The sequence below is a fragment of the Neofelis nebulosa genome, chromosome 1 (genome assembly GCF_028018385.1).
Source record: "Neofelis nebulosa isolate mNeoNeb1 chromosome 1, mNeoNeb1.pri, whole genome shotgun sequence".
In the NCBI taxonomy this organism is placed as follows: domain Eukaryota; kingdom Metazoa; phylum Chordata; class Mammalia; order Carnivora; family Felidae; genus Neofelis; species Neofelis nebulosa.
This window is the reverse complement of record NC_080782.1, coordinates 159,212,950-159,233,983: the sequence shown is the minus strand read 5'-3', so window position 1 is coordinate 159,233,983 and position 21,034 is coordinate 159,212,950. Positions and strand designations below refer to the sequence as shown.

Genomic DNA, 21,034 nt, shown 5'->3' with positions numbered 1-21,034 from the left:
TTAATATGATGCCATTTTTTAAGGTCCATCCATGTAATTCTTCATATTTTCTATAGGCATATAAATGTAGCTAGCTAGAGACTTCGCTAAGTTCTGGAAGCATGTGCTCCAAACAGAAGACAGCAGTTACCTCTATGGAGGTGGGCAAAGGGAATGAGATGTAGGGGTGCGGTGAAGGGGACTTCATTGTGTTGAAAGAGAAGAGATTTTCAGATTATTTGTGCAATTAAGGTTCTGTTTCTATCCAATGTGAAGCTTACGCTAAAAGGGAAAAAAAAAATCCAGGATTTGAAGGATTTGTGATTCTGAGCTTTGAAGAGTCAGAATGTTGACAGTTCTGTGTTTCCACGGCTAGAACGGTTGGTGGCTTGAGGACAAGGACTGGAGCTCCACCCTGCCCCCGTGGAAGAGGTTCAATCCCTGGGACTCCCGGGCTGCCAGCCTGAAAGGTGCTGTGGCCTGGGGATCTGTGGACTGTGTTCCAGCCCTTTCTGTTCTGCCTCTTTCCAAATGCCGTTGTGCCTCCTTTCGTGCTGGGAACAGATGGGGGCACATGGGCAGCAGGGTGCAGGAGCCAGACATTCCCTGCGTGAATCTGCCTGTCAGCCTGCAGGTTGGAATTTTCCAGGCCAGGAGGGGAGTCCTGGGTGTGGAACATTTCCCCACCTGCTCTTTGTCAGCCACTTTCTCATTCTAGTCTGGGTTGCTTGCAGGGGGCCACAGACAGGTACAAGGTGTGGGTGTGTGTTGGGGGGGCGGGTTGTGTGTGCAGGCATTTCCAGAGGGGCCTTGAGAGTGAGTGGCGGCTGCAGCTGTCCCAACGTCAATTCCCTGTCCAGAAGCGGACACACGGAGCAGCACCCCTCTCCCGCACCCCCTTTCCTGTTTCCTGTAAACACAGCCCAGGTGCCTACGCTCTTGGCGTTTGCTTCCGAATGCCATGTTTTTGCCATGTGCCCTATTTTGAAATAACGGCGTAACATACAAGAAACAGACATGCAAGTTTGTTTATAAGGAGAAAATGCCAAACAGCAGTTAATATGCAGAGGGGTGTCCTGGCCCCCCGGGGAGGCTCCCTGGGGCACTGGGGCAGGAGAGGAAACCCAGGAAAAGGATGCTGGTGCCGGCACTGCAATCAGGGTCTGCCTGGGCTCTGAGCCTCAGTTTCCTCTTCTGGAAGATGGGGGTGATAAAATAATCCCCATGTGGAGGAGGCTGTGCGGGGAGTTGCTAGGGCCCAGGCTTGGGAGTCACAGAGAGGTGGCTTCGAGTCTGCTCTGCTGCTGTGTAGAGGTGAGACCTCTCTGCGTAGGAGGGGAAATCAACCTACTTTGTACAGTGCCTCTACGAATTCACTAAACATCAGATCAGATCTGAAGCAAAATGATCCTCCTGAAGCCCTCGTGGTTGTAGCTGCTGCTATGTTTGTATTCTTATTAAAGTCTTGTCCGAAAATAAAAAACAAAAGAACTTGTCCAACTCCAGGAGAGACGGGGGGGGGGGGGGGAATCTGTAACATGTTAAGTCCACAGAAATACCAATTATGTCCACGACTGCATTATTCTCAGGGAGGGAAGCCCCCGGTGTAGGAAGCTTGGTCATTCAAAGATTTGTTATAGGAGGGTGAATCAGGAAGCATCGTGCTGTTCTGATGCCATTTACCAGTCACTCAGATGCTCCGCTCTACCCTGGCCCCATAAGGGACATGGAGCCAGAGGAACTGGGTCCCAGTCCCACTTCTGCCACTCAGTGCTGTGCAACTTCAGGCACATCACTCACCCTCTCTGCGCTCCATTTTGTCCACTGTCCAAAGGAAGGAACAAAACTTAAGGATGCAGGATCCCTCCTTCCCGTAACTTCAGTGAGTCTGAGAATCCAGAGAGAATAGGAAAAAGGGAATGGCCCTCACAGCTGCCCAGGGTGGGTGGGCTTTTCACAGCCATTGTCTCATGTGATCTTCCCAAAGAGGAAGATTTGCAGGTGCTTAAGAGCCAGGACTCCAGAGCCAGACTCCCCTGCCATACCACTCACCAGCTCTGTGGCTCTGGGCCAGCTGCTAAACCTCTGGCTTAGTTTTCTCCCCGGAGAATACGATGATAATCTTATACCTCATTGACGTCGTAAAGATTATAATGGAAATAAGAATTATAGGTGTGTACATATATGAGATAGATTTTGGATTCCTGATTTACAGACGAGCAAACAGACTCTGATCAGTGAAGCATCAGACAAGAAGACAGAGATGTGCGCGTGAAAGAGAAAATCTGGAGGGGAGAGGGTGGATGTAGGCCTTCTCACCCTCACATCCCTGTGGCTCACCACTTGCAGCCACTCTGGCCTCCTCAGTGTTGCTCAAACACACTCCGCTCCTTCCTGCCTCAGGGCCTTGACACTAGCTTTTGCCTCTGCCTGGAATGCTCCTTCCGGGGATCTTCCATTATTCAGCCCACACGTGCCCTCTTAGAGAGGCCTTCCCTGAGCACCCCATCTGATGTAGATGGCTTCCTCCTTCTTTCCTGCTGTCCCCCTCCCTTCTACCTCTTCGGCTTTACTTTTTGTCCTCCTCCTTACCATGTAAAATTATACATGTGACTGCATGTTGATTTCCTGTTTCCCTCTTAAGAGGTGAACACCATGAGAGCATCGCCTTATTCATCACTGAGCTGCCAGTCCAGAAACAGTAAATGAGTGAGTGAGTGGTGAAGGAACGAATGGGCTCCACAGCTACAGCAGAAATTCTCCCTAGCTCCAGGACATGGCCAGCACACATCATAACAGCTATGCATCTGTGCAGCTACTGTGTGTGACAAGCCCTCCTGGACCCCTGTGACGTAGCCATTATGATCCCATTTCACGACAGCATCAGTCGAGGCTCCCAAAAGGGAAGCGGCTTGTCCACAGCCTCGAGGCCCTTAGGGGTCAAAGCCACCTTGGAACCGGTGGGCCTGACTCCAGGGCGCCAGCCTGGTGCGCTCCATGGCTTGCACGACTCCGTGCCAAAGGCAGAAAAGCCACCCTGGAAAGCAGCGTCATCGCAGGCTCTGGACAGCGTCGTGCATTTTAGCAAGGAGATTTCCAGGTTTCCAGAGCCAGCCAGGAAGGGGCCCTGGCAGGCTGTGGCACCCTCGCGCTGCGCTGGCGCTCTCCGTCGGGCGGGTGGCTTTGCCGCGAGGGCGCCGCCAGGTGGCCGCGCCTGATGCTGCAGTTGTCATGGCGACAAGCGCCTCGCGATTGGTCCAGCGAGGCCACACTACGTTGCTCCTTGGCGCCTAGAAGCGGTGGGGGGGCGGGGGGAGGCTCGCGAGCGCCCGCCCCTCCTCCGGATGCTGCCAGAGCAAAGCGGGCGCAGATTCCCCCCAGCACCCCCCTCCTCCCCGCGCTCAGCCACCCCGGATGTGCGGGAGGGAAAAAACCCGAGGTGGTCCCAGGTACCAGCGAGGCCGACGCCCCCGCCCAACCTGGCGACCATGGTGACTGGACCGCTTGGCAGGCTCTTGGGCATGGTGTGAGCCCTGCTGTGCCGGGGGCCCCTCGGAGCCTGCTGCTGTCACCCCCCACCCCCTGCTCCCGCCCCAGCGGAGGAGCCCGCCGCCCCCAGGGAATGTGACTCGCCCCTCTGTTTAATTTTATTCCCTTCCACTTCTCAGCTGAGCATCCTGCTCCTCCTCTAACCACGCGGAACCTTCCCAGCTGGAGAGAGAGAGGGAAGGGGAAAATTGCCCCCAGACAGGATGGCTTGCAGAAGACGCTACTTGTGAGTATATGTGGCAGGTTTATACCTGAAACTCAGGCCTGAAGCCAGAGGGGCCCCAGCTGAGCTTGGAGCCAGAGTGGGGGCTTGGTGGGGGGAGGTAGGTTGCTGTGCAGGTGTCTCGCAGAGGGAGCTGGCCTCCGGGCAGAGGTTGTCAGCGTTTGTTCCCTGCAGTGGTGGTATTTGTTGGTGGTGACGACGAGGAAAAGGCTGTAAGTCAGCAGGTCTCCATTGGGCTGTGAAATTCCCTATCGCTGAGTGCACGTAACCCCCCCCAAATCCATATCCAGGGTTTTCAAAGCCACCACTACCATTTTGGCTTTTGGTATCACCCTCAGCATGACTATTTGGAAGAAGCCTCTCCTGCCCAGTTCATCCGTGACTGGCAGTTCTTCCGTGCCTGATGAAAGGCTGGCAGGCAGGTCGGGGTGGGGACAGGATGCCGTGTCCTCCACGGACAGGTGAAGGTCCGGCCTGCCATCGAGAGCAGGGGCGTTGGTGTCCTTCTGGGCCACGCAGGTGTTCTGTGGGCTAGCGGCAGACCACTTGTCTGCTGGGCCTACAGCCAGTGGCAAAAGCTGTTAAACTCGGCACGGGGTGGTGACATCACAGGTCCGGGTATTTATGGAAACCAAAGTCCGTGCCTCATTAAGCTAGGCTTCCCGGGGGGGCATCGGATTAGAACGCCAGCTTGCCTCACGGCTCTCGGGGCTCTGCACCGTGCTGTTCTGGGGCGAGGAACCTTCGGTCTCTGGCCTTGCAAGATCCTTCCTCTAGGGCTCAGAGCTGTAGGGTGGGACACAGCTCCACATCTCCACCTGCCCTAGGCAATTTGCCCCACACCTCAGCTTTCGGGGCTGTTCAGTGACCTCAGACCTTGTAGGGTTAGAGAACAGAGTTGGAGCCTCTTGGGCTGGGCTCCATCCCCAGGACTAGAAAGGAGAAGCCTGGAGCTTCATTTAGGGGGACATCTTGGGGGCCACTCCAAGGCCTCACGACCCTATACCGTGTCAAGGACCTGTGGAGCTCCCAGTTAAGCAGCAACCCCACCCCTCCGTAGAGGGACAGCTCTCTCGCTAATGGAGCGTGAAGGAAAATAAACATACTTCTTGCCATGCGCCAGCAGGCCCCAACAGGAGCCCTGGGTGGTGGTGAAGGTGGCCTGTGTCTACGGTTTGCTGTGATGTTCATTTGCTTTTTTAGTGGAAAAGCCCACAGGTTGCGGTGCTGATGTGAACAGGACACCCCAGTGTTCTCTCTCACTCGCTGTGACAAGGCCCTAGCTGTATTTTTGGAAACAAATAGTAAATCCTTCCCCACCGTTGCTGCATCCGCCACCATTGCTGGGAAGAGGGCCCTCCCCGGGCAGCCATCTTCTTCCTGCCACACCTTTGCCCGGGCCCAGGAGCTGCCCAAGCCTATCTGCTCACAGTCTTGCCAGGGACACAGTTGCCATCCAGTACTTGCCCCAATACCAGTACAGACTGGTTCGGTCCGCCAGGAGCCCTGGAACCTGCACTTTAAGCTCCTGGCAGTTTCGTCTCCTAGACGAAGCCTGCCCTGCCCTGCCTGGCTTTCCTGGGGCTGAGCCGGTGCAGAGGGAGGGCCTGTTGGGGGGCTCTGTGCCCCCTGCCTCTCATTGGTGTGGGTCCCTTTATGCTCCTCCGGCTCTCAGGCTCCTACAGCCTGGTACCGTGACATCCAGCACCCAGGTGCTGCCACAAACCTATGGCTACCAGAGGTGGCAGAGAGGCTGGGGAGGGGGCGACTGGAGATGAGCCATTGCCCCATTGTTTTTAGGGAAAGACTTGGGACCCAGAGCAGGCCTGCTTGACAAGGCTGCACAGCAGACACAGAGCCCTGTGTGTTTGTTCCCCACTTCACCGTGGCCCAGAACCAGGGTTCTCCTAGCACCTGCTGCTCGACCTTTGTTCCCAGAGCTTTTGATGCGGTAGAGGGGACGGGGGACGGGGGACGGGGAACGGCGTGTCTCTAGCTGTTTAACTTTCAGGGCAGCTGGAAACCCAAGCATGGTAGCGTCTGGCCGACATACCGTCGTACCATTTAGCTTCAGAGCCCTTTCCGCCCAGTTGCCCTGTTGGTTCTCACCAACTGTTCTAGAATGGGGGTGTTGTTGATCTCATCTTACAGAAGAGGAAACTGAGGCTCAGGGAGGGTAGGAGCGTGGCCGAGGTCACGTGGCTGTTTCCTTGACAGTGGGGTCCCTCCCCTGGTATGTCACGTGCCAGACTTGACCGACTCGCCCCGGGGTCCCCGTGCGTGGCAGGATCAGGGTGTCCCGTGGCTTAGAGGAGCTCGTCCAGGTGGCCATCCTCTGGGTCCCCTGGAGCAGACCCTAAGAGAGTGTTATGACATTTGGGCTCTGTCCGACGGTGGGTACCCGCCGGGGGTGGGGCTCAGTCACTTACAGCGGTGGCAGAGTGAACAAGATAAAGGACGGCAATACGACACGAGCGGGAGATTTATTAATGCAATGGGGGGAAATCGCGAGGCCCCCAGAATCAGCTCCTTAATCAAATTTGCTAACAACTGAGATCATTATCATACTGACGGCTTAATTAATGGTGTCTTAATTAAGGTGAGCCCCTTTCAGACTGTAACTACAGGGTAACCGCTGTCTTACGGGCACGTCACATCCTGCTGCTTGAACACGGAAAGCTGGGGCTACAGGGAGTTCGCACTGAGTGTGAAATTCACAGCTTCTGGGGGGTTGGGGGCTGAAGTGGGGCGCCTCCTGCTCATTCGCTCATTCACTCTGGCTGGAACTTCCGTGACCCCTCACCTGACATTCCTCTATTCCTTCTCTGCCCAGCGCTGTCTCCATCTGCCCGCTGCCGTTGGTTGATTGGTTCACCTGCTAGAACGTACCAGGGCAGAGAGGTTGACAGTGTGTTAACTGTTGCTACCCTAGCATCTAGAAAAGCACAGGCATATAATAACTGCTCAGTAAATCTCTGTTGAATGAATGAATTATGGCTCTGCAGCGGGCACTGCCCTAAGCAGTGGGGCACATTGCTGAGTAATAGATAGTTTCTGCCTTCTGGGAGCCTGAAGGCCGGTGGGCGAGACAGACATGAACAGACACTCTCAATACACAGTGCCAAGGGATGGGACAGGAAGATGACCCGGCGATGGGGAGGGTCACTGCGTCCTACAGCAGGCATGTAGTGTGAATGGGAATTTTCCAGGTGGTCAAGGAGGGAAGAGCACTCCAGGTACACAAATGTTAGGCCACAATCGCAAGAGTTTTGCAGGCATAAGCTCGTTTGACCTTCACAGTGACCCTGGGAGGTGGGGCTCTTATTATCCCTATTGTGCTGACAATGCCACTGAGTTATCAAATGACTTGTCCCAGGTGGCACCCGGTGAGGGGGTAGCACAGGGCTTGAGGCTGCACAGCCAGCCCCTAAAGCCCAGCTCCGGTGCTGTGCGTATACTAAAGGCTTTTACTGAAAGCAGCTACGTCTGGTCCGAGCCCCAGGCGTGAGGGAAAAGACAGAGACGACACTGAAAATGTGGGCAGGACCCAAGGCAGAAATCACCTGGAGTGCCAGGAGTAGACTCTCTCTGCAGGTAGTGGCCGGGAGGGAGCCATGGAGGGTCCTGATCAGGGGTGGTGGCCATGGTTCCATGGCTGGACTGTGGGGAAGTTGGAGGGGAGGCCAGACAGGGCTCTCATTTGTCCTTTTCCCATGCCCGTAGCAGGGCACATGTGTCCCCAGAGACTAGTGACGTCCTAGGGCCTCAGACCTCCACACCCCATTTGGACAGCCAGGAAAACTGCCGGTGAGGCAGAGGCTGGCTAAGCAGGGGTGAAGCTTGCTCCCTGCAGGTCTGCTAATAGCAGGGGCTGGGAGCCAGGATGCTCCTGAGAATGCCCCTGGATCACGGTCTAACCCCGGTTCTGTTGTGGTCAACAGGGGCCCAGGAGGCATTGTTGTTGGGTGCCGACTGAGCACCCACCGGGCTCATCTGAGGCTGCCACTTTCCCTTGCGTGTCTCACCCCACCTGCACTCCGGCTCCTGTTGTCTCTGTGTCACCTCACCCCTGCCCCTAGGTCTCTGAGGCCCTCCCGGGGTCTTCTAGAACAAGAGAAGGACATTCCACTCCAGCTCTGGCCCTGCCTGGCTCTGTGATCCTGGGCAGGCCTCTCGCCCTCTCTGGGCCTGTGTTGTCACCCGGAAGCAGAGCGGCAGGGTCAGCTCTTGCCGGGTGCCGGACCGCACGGGTGGCTGGGAGGAGAGGGACCGGTGGCTCCAAGAAGGGGAAGCTGCATTCAGACATCCTGAATCTTTCGCACACAGCTGAGTCTGCCTGTCATACGTGGTCACCGTGGGGTCATCGTCCATGCGCCAATTCATTCATCCGACCCGGTCTGTGTGCCAGCCCTGGTGGGGTGCTCGCAGCAAACAGCTGCGGTTCGGAGGGGCGGTGAACAAGTCCACAGGGGCCCAAGCCCTGGAGAGACGGAGGGAAGAAAAGAGGGCGGGTGCCGCGGAGCAGTGGGGTGGCCCTGCTCGCACACTCCCGTCTCTGGCTCCAGGGCCCCTACTGCCTCCTGCTTCTCCTGTCCTGCGCTGACCCCGCTGCACCCCACTCCTGCCCAGGCTCTTAGGAGACAGAGTTCACGCCTCCACATTTTGGCCCCTGCTGGTTCCTCTTCCAGGGATACCCTTTCCGCCCCTCACCTCAGGCCCCAACCTCCAGCTCGTGCCTCTTTCTGGACTCCCCAGGCAAATGGGTCCCCTCGCTGGGCTCCTGGATCCCCGGGCCTCCCCTGTGACACACTACAGGGCCCTCTGTTGTCACCGACTACCCGCTTCCCTGTCTCCCCCACCAGACTCGGGGCGTCCCTTGCAGGCAGGGCCCCACTTTGTTTCTCGGTAGCCCTGCAGGCCCTGGCCTGGCAAGGCACCGACAGCCTTCTTCTTAAAGTTGTGGTAAAATACACACATAGCATAAAATTTACCATTTTAACCATTTGTAAGGGTGCAGCTCAGTGGCATGAGATACAGTCACAGTGCTGGGGAACCAGGGGGCTCAGTTGGCTGAGCACCGTCCTCTTGATTTCGGCTCGGGTCATGACCCCAGGGTCATGAGGTCAGGCCCTCAGTGCTTGGGATTCACTCTCTCCCTCTGCCCCTCCCCCCCAAATTAAAAAATATATATATTAAAAAAATACATATATATATATACACATATATACTCACACTGTTGTGCAGCCGTCCCCACCATCCACCTCCAGAACCTTTTCATCTTCCCAAACTGAAACTCTGTCCCCATTAAACACTAACTCCCCGTTCCCCTCCCCCAGCTTCCGCCACCACTTACGTTTTGTCTGCTCTAGAGGCCTCATATAAATGGGATCATAGGTGGGGTATTTGTCCTTTCGTGACTGGCTGATTTCACTCAGCATTACGTCCTCAAGGTTCCTCCATGTTGTAGCGTCTCTCACAACGTCCTTCCTTTCTGGGGGTGAATAATATCCCATTGTGTGGATAGACCGCATCTTCTTTATGAGTTCACCCATCAGTGGACACTTGATGCATCCACGTTTAGCTCTTGTGAATAACACTGCCATGAGCATGTGTGTACCAACATCTCTTCCAGACCCTGCCTTTGATCCTTTTGGTTACATACCCAGAGGTGGACATGCTGCATCATCTGGTAATTCTGTACTTAGTTTTTAAAAATTGTTTAGTTATTTATTTTGAGAGTCGGGGGGGGGGAGGGCAGAGAGACGATCCCAAGCAGGCTCTCCACTCAGCGTGGAGCCCGACGCAGGGCTCGATCCCACAAACTGCCAGATCACGACCTGAGCCCATATCATGACCTGAGCTTAACTGACTGAGCCACCCGGGCGCCCCTATATTTGATTAATAAAAAAATTTTTTAGTGTTTATTTTTGAGAGATAGACAGACAGACACAGTGTGTGAATGAGGGAGGGGCAGAGAGAGAGAGGGAGACACAGAATCCGAAGCAGGCTCCAGGCTCCGAGCTGTCAGCACAGAGCCCGACGCGGGGCTCGATCCCACGAACTGCGAGATCGTGACCTGAGCCAAAGTCGGACGCCCAACCGACTGAGCCCCCCAGGTGCCTGTATATTTAATTCTTTGAGGAACCAGCGTATTGTATTCCACAGCAGCTGCACCATTTTACGTTCCTTCCAGCAATGCACACGTGTTTCAATTTCTCCGCATCCTCAACAGTACTTGCTATTTTGTGTTTGGGGCTTTTCATAACAGCCATCCTCATGGTGTGATGTGGTCTCGTTGTGGTTCTGATCTACCCTTTCTTTGATAAAGGCTGAGCGATGCAGGCCTCGCACTTTCTGTTGGACCACTTAGCTCCGGGGACCCCTGGCGTTGACTCAGGAGGGGTGGGACTGGCTGGGCACCTGCCAGTGCCTCCACTGCCTTCCCTGGGGTCTCTGTCCCGGGACAGAGGGGACATTCGGGGGGCTCTGCGCCCTCCATCCAGAACCCAGTCCTTAGGACATAAGCATTCCAGGGGGATGGGCTCTCTGGGGGTGCCTGGCACACAGTAGGTGCTCAAACAAATTTAATCACACAAGTAATACCTGCTTCGATCTGGTTTTTTTGGTGATCATTTATTCATATAATTGAGAGATAATTCATCCACATGGAACAAAACTGTCTGTACACAAGAGCACCTGGGTGGCCCAGTTGGTTGATCGTCTGACCTTGGCTCAGATCATGATCTCACGGTTTGTGAGTTCGAGCCCCGCGTCGGGCTCTGTGCTGACAGCTCAGAGCCTGGGCCTGCTTCGGATTCTGTGTCTCCCTCTCTCTCTCTCTGCCCCTCCCCGGCTTGCACTCAACAGAGTCCCTCTCTCTCTCTCTCTCTCTCTCTGTCTCAGAAATAAATAAACATTTTTTAGAAATGTCTGTACACAGTACAAAATCAATTCCTCCCTCCTTGTCCCTCTACTTAGAGGGACACTGCTGTGTCTGCTTCCTTCAGGTCCTTCAGGGAAGTTCTGTGTATTTGCATATATGCTTTATTATTGAGATGCCCCGGCTGCCAAGCCAGTTGCATAAAGCAGTTTCGTTTCCAATCACTGCTTTGAAGTTCCGGATTTGAGCCAATTAAAAGCTCAGTTTGGAGGACATGGTGACCAACGGGCCCTTAAAGGAAGCAGCAGTCTCCTGATGGGAAGCCCTGACCCACCAGGCCTCAAGGGAGTCAGTTCATCATAGCTTCACCATTGTCACCTTGGCTGACTCTGTTCAGATCAGCCTTATTGGGCACATTTATTAGCACCTGTCCAGCACCGGGCCTGGGCTGGATCCTGGGGGACCACAGCCCCTGCCCCTGGGGAGACAGATACAGGTGGAACTGTCCGTGTGGGGACAGAGAGTGAGTTGTGGGGACTTTCAGCAGGGCTGCACTGCCTCCTTGGGGCCATTGGAGATGTTAGCAGGCATTATGGGGGCCTCAAGGAAAGGTGTGTGGCTAGCAGTTGTCAGAGGTCTAGCTCCGTGCACCGTGTGGGGCAGGCCTGCACAGCCAAGAACCTGCGAATGTCTAACCCCGGATTCACGGGATTGAAAATCCGTACGTAATTAACTGAGCCTGGGACCTCACTCCATTCGACATCCGAGCTACAAAATGCATTTCATATGATTTTAATATACATTGAGTTTCCCAGGAACACACTGCTCTTCTCACAGTCGAGGGCAGATCAGACTTTGGTATGTTCAGAGTTTTGCCAAGGGCTGTCACCATTCAAAGGATCCCGTCACGGAGGGCAGCATCCCCTGTGGCACCGACTGGCCGGCAAGCCCCTGCATCCGTCTGGGTTGGAGCGACTGTCGCCTAGAGAGGCAGGCAGCTGACTTCCTCATTTGCCCTGTGGGACAGCCAGACCCACCGCTATCACACCTGATGCCTGTCACTTCCTTGTGGGTCACTTTGCTCCCTTTCTGTGTTGTTACAGTGAGGGCATTCTGTTGACTTTTGTTTTAAAATATGCATGTAGATAGATCCGTTATTTGTGAGCTCTGTTTCAGAACAGAGAAGGGGGTCGCAGAAGGTTTGGGTTGTAAAAGAGAGGGGTGGACGAGGGCTCCTTGCAATGGAACGGTTGCGTGTTTTGACTGGGAGGGTGGGTATGTGAACCTGCACGTGCGATGGGAGGACATGGAACCAAACGCACACGTGCACACATGGGCACACGCACACATGCAGACGCATGCACATGAGTAGGAGTAAAACGGGAAATCTAGGATGATGGACGGTACAACGTCAGTATCCTGGTGGTGATATCGTCCTCTACACATAGGATTTCTCTCTGTTACTTTCAGCAACTACCAGTGAATCTACAGGGGTCTCAAAATAACAGGTTTAACTTTTTAAAAGGGCTGAGGACCGGTGCTGGGTCTGATGGGCTACTACGAGACAGGAAGACCAGCAACCCCCTGTCTTGGTCCTTCCAGGAGAAGCCTGTGTGGTCACTGACCTCTGTCGCCCTCCCCTCCCTGACAGGTGAGACCCCTTGACCTCTCCCCAGCCAGGGGCACGGGGACCTGCTTCCTTCCCTATCCCAGAAAGACAACATAGGCCCCTTTTGCTGCCAGCCGGTGCCTGGTCAGCCCTGGCAAGAAGGTTGAGAGTCTGGAGCTCTCCCTAGAGACCCTCACCCCAAAGCACCCCACCCTCTCAAAGCCTGGGCCCAGCCCCACCTAGAAGCTCCCCCAAGTGGGCCTGTCTGCTCCCCTATGCCTGCAGACCGTCCACTCCCTCCCGCTCAGCCTCTGCCCAGTGCCACCTGTGTGGGTGATAATACAGCCACCTCATTCTCCCTCTGTCCCCTCTGTCCCTCTGTGCCCATTCTCAGGGAGACACAAATCAAACCTTCGTTCAAATGCCATTTGAAAGCAAAAACGTAACCCGGCCAACTAAAACAAAAAGGTTAAGGGGATCGAGTGTTTTTGATGAGCCTGTCATGCTGCAAATTGACTATTCAGTGAATGGGATTTTGGCAAATTGACTTGTCACGGGTTGAGGGAGAGCCAGGACAAGGCCGGTGAGGCTGGGGACGGCGGGGCTGAAGCCAGACCGAGTGTGGTGTGGGCTCAGGGCCCGATCCACCTGGGATCTCGGGGGCTGGGCGCCCTGGACAGACCCCAGATGGAGGACTCTGGCCTCCCGCTCTCGTCCACCTGACCTTCTGGGGATGAGCTGGGGACACGAGACCTGGGCTAGAGATGCCCCGAGTCTCCCAGTCTCCAGTCACGCCTGACCTTGTTGGACACGGGTGCATTGGCCTGTCCTCAGAGTGACAAATCATCCAATTGTGACAGGGTCCCACTGGAGCAGCCTCGAAGCTTAGTGGGCAGCCCATCTGAGTGTGGTTAATTGCAAGATGTTTTGTTGGCTTCGGCGGTTCCATTCCTCGTCAAGACGGTCCCGGCAACTGTTTGGAATGGTTAATAAGGGAAGTGATACATTTTTAATCACCACAGCCCTCACTGAAAATCACAGCCTGTGTCTCGCCACACTTGCTGGGCCCTGCGATAACACAGAGAGCCTTCCTCACATTTGCTCTCATTATCGAACAAGAGAGAAACGCCCGGCTTCACTCCGTTGTCACCCAGATGGCTGCAGGCACCTTCCAAGTCCCTCGATCCCCCATCCTGGGTCGGCTTCAGTCCCCGACAATCTCCAGGGCTGCTGGGTGATCAGGCTGCCTCAGAGGAGCTCCCTGAGACTGGGGCGGGGGGTGGGGGGACAGCGGAGCTGGGAGGGGGCACCGTGTTGGCATTCTCGAGGGCTTTTCCAATATCACCCCCTGCCACAGGGCCCAGCCACCCTCCAAGAAGTTGCTCAGATGGAGCCCCGTATCTGCCACCCGGTGGCAGTGGGGCTTGGGACAGATGGCTTAACCTCTCTGAAGCTCAGTTTCCTTTTCTGTCAAGTGGGGCCAATAATTCCAGCTTTGCAGGGTAGCCATCGGGATTCCGTGAGGTAATAAAGCACATGGTGGATCTGTGACCCAAAATACTGTTCTCGTCCCCTGCCTTCCCTGGATTCTCACCACGCAGAGAGAAGCTTTGGGACACACTGGGGCTTAAGGAACATGGACATCTGGGAAGGGAAGGAAGCCAGGCCGGGGCTGGGGAGCGGACTTAACCCAGGAGCCCTTGGGTGGCAAAGGACAGAAACTCGAGTCAGAAGAGATTTGAATGGTTACTATCCGGGCACAGCCCAGGGGTCTGCTTCAGTGTGGCTGGTTCCAGGGGCTCTAATACTCTGCTCCCCTGTTTGTCTGCCCCTGGGGTCATGTTCTCCTGTGGGAGCTCTGGCCTCCCATCTCACTGGTCAGCCCTGGGGCTCATGGCCACTCCCGAAACCACCTCCATGGCCCAGGGAAGGCTGTATGCCAGTCAGCTTGCTTCTGTCACTTGGCTGCCTCTGGATCTGGGCAGGTGGGGTCAGCCCCACCTGACCATGTAGGGGGAGGATTCACTTGTGTGTGTGTTTGTGGGGGCGGGGCAGTAAACCGAGGCTACAGACAGCCCACTGAATATATTTGGAAGCAGAGGGCAACATAGGCCAAGCTGGCCGCCTCAGCTGGGTAGTGGGCATATGAACACATCTGCCAAAGCCACAGGTACGCACAAGGATGCCTCCTTCACCCAGGCGGCCAGCCTCTGGCCCCAGCACAGAGCCTGGACTCACTGACCCTGAGTGCCAGGGGCTCTACGGATGGGAGGACAGGGTTTACCCCTGGGTGTATCTACATAAATCCTCAGGACCGCCCCCTACCCCCATGCTCGATGCCCGGGACCAGCTGACCTCCCACCCCAGGCTGCCGCACCTCCATCCTTCTTAGCCAAGCTGGGACCTATAAACAAGAAATCATTTTTCTTACCATTTCATCTTTGCTCTTTTTCCCAGTAGTATGTATTTAAAGAAAAAAAAAAAAACACACACTTTTTTTAAGCTGCCTGGGGCACCGTATATTTCAAAAAAAAAAAAAAATTGTGTTTCAGATCGACCTCACATCCTTTTTAACCAGCATCTCAGGGTGGGGGAAATCCTGTCTCGCCTTGTCTCCCTGGAGGGGAGCAGCCTGGGGGGGGGGAGGTAGAGTCAGGGCTGTGGGGCAGGCCTGCCCCGCATCTGTAAGTGGGCCATTCCCGGGCCCCTGAGGCCAGAGTGAGGACTCACAGAGATGACTTCAGGTGGCACAAAAGGGTTCTCAGGGGAGAGCAATTTCTCAGCAAGGGTGAGGCCCTCAGATGGCCTGGGCTTCTGCAGCCGGAATGTACAGGGCCCGAGATTTGTCCATGGCGTTTCCCAGGTTAGAGAGCGCTCACTAGGAGGTACCTATGAGGCTCAGAGCCACCAGAGAGACAGAGCAGGGTCTGGAGGCTCTTCCTTAGAAGAAGAGCTCGAGACTCCAGGAGGCATGTAGCTAGCCTCAAGGGCCCTGTGGGCTGAAGGGGATTCAGGCCTGGGTAGTCCGGGTCCGGGTCCGGGTCCGGGTCCTGCACTCAGCTGATGTGTTCCCTGGACCAATTGTGGGTTCCGCCTCCTGTTCTCAGGGCTGCTGCTTCCTCCTGGAGCCTAGGGGTGAGGATCTGCCAACCCCAGAGCTCCACGGGCAGGGTGGGTGCTGCACGGGCCAGACACGCAGGGCGTCCTCCCCTCCAGCAGCCTTCCCCAGGCACGCTGTGCATATGGCTTTGCCTCTGTAGACACGCGCTTAGCCTGTCATCAGGCCTCAGATAGGTATCCCTACCAGGCAGCCCCAGACAGGGACATGAGCCCTGACAGGACAGAACTCTCCCCCAGGGTCACCTAGCCCATCAGTGGAAAGCCAGGGTGTGGACTCTGCCTTGGGGACAGCAGGGTTGCTCACCCCCTCTCCTAGGGCCACATTTGTCTCACTGACATTGCACCCATATCGGGTCATAGGAAATCTGGGCCAGGCCCTCAGGAGCCTTCCAGCCTCCCCCTACTTGCTCCCTCCAGCCATACCCCCCTCCTTTTTGTGCTCTGCAACTATCTCGGTACTGACTGAGGGACCAGAGACCTAGGAGGTGGCACTTGAGCCAGGCCTTAGTGACAGGCCAGAGCCTGACGCAGAACAGCTCTCGGTGTTTGTCAGGTGAGAGAAGGATGTCCCACGTTGTCTCCTTCAGCCTGAAGTTTGTTGTCTGTCTCTCTTTCTTTCACCCAGAAAGCGCTGTCCAGAGGGTGCTCCCATGCCAGGCCTGGGTTGGGTGGGGCAGGCATTATGGGAAGTGCCAGAGGTGGTCCGAGGGGGAGGCCAAGGCAGCTCATGGAGTGGAGTGTCCAATGAGGGTCAGCCCGAGGCCGGGGGGGGGGGGGGGATGGGGGCGGGGAGGGAGAGGAAGGCATCAAAGGGGTCACAGACTATAGTACTCAGGGGTCTGCCTTGGGGGTCTGGGTGGGTGGCAGTGCTATCACAAAAATGGGCCCCCCCCCCATATGGGAATTGCTGGTACAGAGAGGGGAGCTGGGGGAGGGCCTAGCTGGGTGTTCTGTAGGTTGGAGTCTGGGGAGGTCAGGGGCTGGGTCGGACCGGCACTCTCACCCTGCAGTGGGGACACTGCCTCCATCCACCCACTCGGCTGAGCCACAGACGGACTCTGCCTGCAGCTGCTGCAGCCACCAGCCCACCCCGTGGGCCAAGGACACCCAAGGCCTTCTGCCTGGGCCGTAGCCATCTGCCCAGAGAGTGCTCTGTGTCCCAAGCAGAGACCAGCCGTGTGGGGGACAGAGCTGTGATGGCATCTTGCCACCCCTGAAATAGAAGCCCCCACACACTGAGCTGCTTTCCTCTCCAGCCCCTCCGTCCCATGAACCCAGGGTGTAGGTTAGGGCTCCCCTTTTATCCAGACACCACCCCCCCATCCCCCACTAAGGCTTCGGGGCCCTCTACCGCCCTTGAGAAGCTTGGGGCACCTGGGTGACTCAGCCATTAAGTATCTGACTCTTGATCTCAGCTCAGGTCTTGATCTCAGGGTCGTGAGTTCAAGCCCCGAACTGGGCTCCATGCTGGGCTGGAGTGGTGGTATTGGGGGGCTCAGTGGGCCTCCTTCTCCAAGCCAGGCTTCGTTCCTGCAGCAGATGCCTGGCCTGGCCCCGTGCGCCACATGAGGGACCCTCACCTTGAACGTGCACAGCTGGCTCCCGCCTCAGGCCTTTCCCTTGCTTATCCATTACACGGAGCCCCGCCCTTCAGAGCCAGCGGTCACTTCTTCTTGGGGGCTTTTCTTGGCTAGTGTCTCTCCTGTCTCGTGCAGCTGCTCCTACTTTCTGTACTGGTCCAAGCGGCCTTGTCTGTGCACATATCCTTATCTACTTTTCTGGTGTGCCCCCTCCGTCCACACGGACAGTGATGGGTCTGTCTTATTCACTCCGTATCGTCCTGTGCTCGGAATAATGCCCCTGATCACATCCAGGAGCCTCTGTTTTCTCATCTGTGAAGTGGAGATAAGGACATCCCACATCGCAGGCTGGCTGTGAGGGTGATGTGAGTCAGTCCTAAGCTCTTAGAGAGCCTGGCCCAAAGTGGGGACTGCATGATTACTAAGTGGGATGAATGAATCACTGTCCCCAAATGGCCTGACGCACCCCCCCCCCACACACAGAGTGAAGAACCACTTCTTTAGACAAACACCCTCATGGTGCAGGCAGGGAAACTGAGGCCCAGAGAGGGACTAGATGCCCTCGGGTCTCACCCAGGGCCCCTGCCTGGCCACCCTGATCTCTCTCCCCACACCTCTGCCCAGGGGGCGTTGCAAAGAGACACATCCCACCACCAGCAGGGAGTTATCCAGACTCAGGCTGAGCTCCTGGGCAGAACTGCCTGGCAGGACGGAAGGGCACAGAGGCCAGCCTGGAGATAATTGTCTCACTGTGCTGCTGGGCAGTGGGGCCTCAGGCTGGCAGGCAGGGCTGTCTGGGGCCCAGAGCCAGGACAGGAAGGCAGAGGGTGGGCGGGCAGGAGCCCTCTGTGGCCTTTTCAGAGGGAGGCCCCAGGTGGGGTTTGGGGGACTGGGCAGGACAGCCCGGGCATGAGCCAGCATGGCAACGCTTCACATCCGTCTGTTTACAAGGCACCTCCAGTCTGTAAGCTCCCAGGAGCCTCATTAACGGCCTCTGAGGCGGGAAGATCAGCCCCGTTTCATAGATGAGGAAGCAGAGACTGGGGCAGGATCATTTCGCTTGTGAGACCAGAACTGGGAACCCCAGTCGGTGGGCAAAAAGCCTCACGTCTGAGGGATAAGGGCACCTTCTCTGTGTCTCTGCTTCCACGCCCCCAGAGAGGCACCCTGCTTACTGACTCTGGAGGCCAGTGGTGAGGGGCGAGCCCCAGACCTGGCCCTGGCTGTTAGCTACTTTCTCCCCGACAGCCGGTGGAGGGGTCAGAAACACAGACCTGGTGCACCGTTGCTCACACAGCCTCTGCGGCATGTCTCACAGCTGATTCCTGTGGACCTGGCGTCGAGTAAGGGCATTCTGCGTGGGGCAGAGTGCCACCCAGCACCTTCTCCCTTGCGCTCATCTCTGCCCCAACAGAGAAACTTCTGGAGCCCCGAGATGGCCAAACACTCACCACCACTGCCACCAGGAGTGTGTTGACCCAACCTCTTGGGTCAACATCTGTGTGTACCCAGAGACATCAAAACACTCCCACCCTGTGACCCAGAAATTCCAAGAATGGGTCCTAGAGGAACATCCCAACCTGTTCACAGAGGCCGCATTGATGGGACGGTCCCGCAGCTTTGTTTACCAGGAGAGGAGAGATGGACCTAAGCCCAGCGCCCACCTGGGGCGATGAGGAACCCACAGGGGTTCCAGGCAGCTTCCAAAGGGGTGACGTGGAGGGATGTTTGAAGACCTAAAAACATGCTTGAGACAAGTGTGGGGTGAGGGGGTGGATGTATTTTATAGAACAGAATATACTTCTGTGTAACCAAAAAACATATATACGCCCAGTCACAGGCACACATTTAGAGAAAGGCCCAGCCAGAAAGTACCCTCAAATAGTTACACTGGTTAGTCCCTAGAGAGCTGGGACGGCGGATGATTTTATTTCCTTGTTGTGCTCTGCTGTTATTTCTACAGTTGGTGCAGTGGGAATTTATTGCTTATTTAATGAGAGGGAGGGGGCCCTGTAACTGGGAGGGGTACGGCCTTCCCCACCCCTTTGGAGACTGACGTAAACTCCACAAATAGGTCCATTCCGGGGCCTGCGACTGTCTGGAGCTGGCTTGCCTCAAGTTCCCTCCTGGGTCATGCCCTCGCCTTAGACATGGACTTAGCCACTCACTGCTCTGTAGGAGACAGTAATACCTGTAGAGGCTCCCGTGGGAGGGAGGGGTCCCCTCCTATGCCACGTGGCCTCCAGAGCCTCCTTCTCCCCTCTGTCTCTGCTCTCTGTTTTCTCCCCATTCCTTCTCAGGAACAGACAAACTTCCCCCTCTGGCCTGAGACACAGTAACTCCAAGCCACCTGTAGCAGCCTGGACCCCACCACAGAACTCTGCAGGTAGCCCTTCCAGAAAGCGCAGGCTGCCCAGAATTCTTACAGCAGCGACCATGTTCTTTTTAAAACTGACAGAACTTCCCAAGTTCGGAAGCTCCTAGGGGATTAGCTGGTCACACATCAAACCCATCCGGGGAGCTTTGAAAAATGAAGGTGCACGCGAACAGACATTTCACCAAAGAAGATACGCGGCTGGCAGGTAAACACACGTAACAATAATGGTCGACAACATGGGCCATCAGTGAGATGCACCCCAAAACCACAGTGAGCTCTCGCCCCGTAGCTATTAGAGTGGCTGATGTAAAAAAAAAAAAATAGTAGCAGCATGAGACGCTGGCAGGGATGCGGAGAAACCGGACCGCTGCTGCCTCGCTGTTGGGAATGTAAGATGGTCCAGCTGCTCCGGAAGACAGTTTGGCGGTTTCCTTTCAGAGTAAATGCACGCTTCTCGTATGACCTAGCTATCGCACTCTTGGGCATTCATTCCAGAGAAATGAAGACTTATGGTCACACAACATCCTGTATCAGAATGGTCATCGTGGTTCTATTCAGAACAGCCCCCAAACTGGAAGGTGCCCAGATGCCCTTCGGGGGGCGAATGGATATTAAACTGGTGCACCTGTGCCGTGGAGCACGTATTCCGCAGCCGTCAAGAGGAAGGAAGTAATGATGAACTTCCAGGGACACTGAGTGAAACTCTACAATTTCATTTGTATAGCATTCCTGAAAGGGCAAAATGGTGGAGCCGGGGGACAGATTGGTGGCCTGGAGGGACTGCGGAGGACAGGTGGGCGTGGCTATGGGGGGTAGCACCGGGAGCCTGGTGATGGAACAGTTGTGTGATTGATCACGGCGGGGGACTACCGCAAGCGACCCGGGTGTAAAATTACAGGGAGACCCACATGCACGCACACGCATGTCCTCGTCTGGTGAGTCAGAATAACCTCGGCGGACTTACCTATGTCAATTTGCTGGTCTGGATGGTGTCTGCAGTTGCACAAGGGGTTATGGCTGGAGGAGGCTGGGGATGGGGGTTCACGGGACCTCCCAGGACGTTGTATTTTACAGCTTCCTGTGAAGCTATGGTTTTTTCAAAGGAAAGAATTAGAACAAAGCAAAGGTGCAGAAAGGCTCCCCCGGAGGCTATATGACTTAATGGTCCGTCTTCCGGCCCAGGCATCCGTACATCAGTGTTTGTCAGAGGCTCCATTCCTGCTGTACAGCCAGGAATAGACACACTGACCACTTACTCATTCAGCAGAGGGAAACTGAGGCCAGAGAGGGGAAGGGGTTTTCCCAGGGCCACAGAGCTGCTGCAGGGTGACTAAAGGGGATGGCATCCAGCTGCAAGCGGCCCAAGGTTTCTCCTGCTACCCCGGGGCTGGGACCGAACCAGGCAGTTTGTTTTCATGTAAATTTTTATTAAAATACAGTGTACAGCTTATTGCATTGTCACAAACAACACACTCACGTAATCAGCACCAAGGCCCCAAAACCAAGACGACCCAGGCCCCCTCTAGAGCCCCACTCATGATCAAGCCCCCTGGGGCCCCCCTGGGGGCCCCCCTGGGGCCCTGCCAGTCTTGGCCCATCCCCCAGGGGGAGCCCTCCCCTGACTTCTTACAGCACACTGAGTAGTTTTTCCTGTTCCTGAACTTTGTGTTAATAGTTGGGTGCTGTTTAGAAGCTGTGCCAGGGGAGACTGGAGCAT

The 21,034-nt window shown here is 55.8% G+C and overlaps 1 long non-coding RNA gene across 2 annotated transcripts in view; it reads left to right on the top strand.

Moving 5' to 3' along the window:
• Positions 1-20,681, top strand: part of LOC131506797 (uncharacterized) — a 67,955-nt gene extending 47,274 nt beyond the window's left edge. Inside the window, exons 1-3 of one of the 2 annotated variants that reach the window (XR_009259168.1) lie at positions 3,580-3,754; positions 12,157-12,282; positions 19,241-20,072. This is a non-coding gene — a long non-coding RNA (uncharacterized LOC131506797). Of the gene's footprint in view, positions 1-3,579; positions 3,755-12,156; positions 12,283-19,240 lie in introns of those variants that run through there. The other variant, XR_009259156.1, reaches the window with a different exon arrangement.
• The last annotated feature ends 353 nt before the right edge of the window (positions 20,682-21,034 follow it).